The sequence below is a fragment of the Scylla paramamosain genome, unplaced genomic scaffold (genome assembly GCF_035594125.1).
Source record: "Scylla paramamosain isolate STU-SP2022 unplaced genomic scaffold, ASM3559412v1 Contig30, whole genome shotgun sequence".
In the NCBI taxonomy this organism is placed as follows: domain Eukaryota; kingdom Metazoa; phylum Arthropoda; class Malacostraca; order Decapoda; family Portunidae; genus Scylla; species Scylla paramamosain.
In genome coordinates this window covers 897,757-900,000 of record NW_026973695.1, presented here as the reverse complement: position 1 = coordinate 900,000, position 2,244 = coordinate 897,757, and the positions used below count along the sequence as shown (strand labels likewise).

General features: G+C 41.3%; 1 long non-coding RNA gene across 4 annotated transcripts in view; it reads right to left on the bottom strand.

Annotated features, from left to right (window-relative positions):
• Positions 1–871, bottom strand: part of LOC135097717 (uncharacterized) — a 5,958-nt gene extending 5,087 nt beyond the window's left edge. Inside the window, exon 1 of one of the 4 annotated variants that reach the window (XR_010266051.1) lies at positions 633–871. This is a non-coding gene — a long non-coding RNA (uncharacterized LOC135097717). The other 3 variants (XR_010266053.1, XR_010266054.1, XR_010266052.1) reach the window with 3 other exon arrangements.
• Positions 872–2,244: the final 1,373 nt, after the last annotated feature.

The following is a 2,244-nucleotide window of genomic DNA, read 5'->3' as shown; positions in this document are numbered from 1 at the left end:
CTATCTTTAAGAGCTCCACCCAGTCAGCCCTCTTCCTCCTCCTCCTCTTTCCTGACCCCCATCCTCCCTTCTTTACTCACGTGTCTCTCCCTCCCTATACACACACACACACACACACATACACACAGAGCGGGTCTCACAAGGGTAATACACACATACATACGGACACTGACCCACCACACACACCCAGTCACCCACACCCACCCACATACATGTACACACGGACGCACACAGCCTGTCACCCTTACGTCAAACAGATTACACCCTTCTTCTCCCTGTTACTCATCCATCACACATCCCAGTCTCTCTCTCATCTTCTACTCTGTTAAATAACCAGTTAACACTCCTAGACTCCCTAGCCGGCGGGTTACTCTCACTAGGACCATATGACTAAAAATACGTCACATGGCCCGGTCAGAGAGAGCTAGCCTGGTCTGCCTACGCGAATCGAAAGCGTTTATTTGGGTACGGTTTAAAGGGACGAAGGTTTAAAGGGACAGTCTCTGCGTGAGTGTGTTTGGTCAAATGCTGAATACTCACGCCTGGTTCATTAGCCACATGGTCAGGCACAGATCACTCCTCCACGACACACACATAAACAAACACACAAAAACACTAACTAGTAACTGTACCTTTAGTTTCGTCTGCTCTCAAAATATTCCTCCATTACTAATGTAACCCACATTCCCTAGTGGTATACTTTCCTCGGAACACCCATATTTTTAAGAGCTTTTTATCCACCATATATGTCTCGGTTAACTCTCATCTTGGCTGGAAATTAAACTATATTGTATCAGTGTGGCCATCTTGAGGTCCCGGATGAAATGGCGAGCTGGGATTGGCTGTTCACGACCCGTTGTCATGGTGATGGTGGATGCCATTCACTTGACAGCTCATATTTTCTCGCTATTGAAAGGAGTTTATTAGAGCGTAACTGAAGCGTGTAAAGACATCATTCCGCACTATACTATTAAGATATTGTAGTTCTGAAGTGTTCCTAGGGTTAGTAGGCTTGGATAAGGAGTATAACACAATTTAGATGGTGTGAAGAGCGGATGTTTTCGCGCGAAATTCAAAAAATTCCAGCCTCTGATATGATTACGTATGACTTAAGATATTGTAGTAAGAAAGTATCTGTGGGGTTAATAAGCTTGGGTAAAGAGTATAGGGGAATTTAAAGGACGTTTAAGAGACGGAGTGTGAGGAGAAGGTGTGTCAGCGCGATTCAAGTAATTCAAACCTGTCTGAGTTGATTCCACAGAAGACTCTTAAGATATTATATTGCTGAAGTGTTCCTAGGGTTATTAAGATTGGGTAAAGAGTGTAAGGGAATTTAAAGAGTGGATAAGGGAGGGAGTGGAGCGATTTGATGTCATACAGACCAAAGCCAGGTTACAGAGGGGTTTTATCTTTTAAAGGGGGCGACTCTGTTTCCTTGACCGAGTGACGAGGGAGAAGAAAAAAATAAGAAGAGACATCAGCCACTGAACCACAGGGAGAGGAGTGAAGGTCCTTTCTCACTGTTCCCTATATAAGACACCATACACTCTAGAACACCAGGCCAGAAATCAAGAAAAACGTGCTATTACAATATAGGTGAAGCTTAAGGACGTCAGCAGCAGACAATATTTCACAACTCGGTTCCACAAAACTTCTCGCAACGCAACCGGAATGTTTTAGCATGTTGTTCTTGTTCTGCTGTAGTTAAATGAATTACAGAATAAACAGGGAAGATAGATTTTTTTCTTTTTTACCCAGAAACATAAAAACGTACATAATTTCTACTAGAACCTGATAAAAATTAAGAAAGATAAGACGCCAGATCGTTTGAGGATACGAGTTTCTCTTCTGTTATATAAAAATTACAGAACAAACAAGAATAGATGGATTTTTGTGCTAGTCATGAAAATGCCTTTGAAAACCTAAATAACAGACCAGAACATGATAAAAGTTCAGATAAGACGCGGGAAGATATGATAACACGGATTCCTGTTGTGTAATAAGTTGAATTACATAAGAAACACGTAGAGCTGGATTATTTTTTTCCTAGAGTCACGAAAATACCTCTGAAAACCTAAATAGATCTCTAGAAATTTATAAAAGTTAAAATAAGATGCTGGACCATTTGGTAACACGAATTTCTGCTCTGTACTAAACTGCATTACAAAACAAAAACAGTAGCTAATATCGAATACATCACATCACATTCTATTTTCCAAATCACGCGTGGCAGCTTCCTATCTT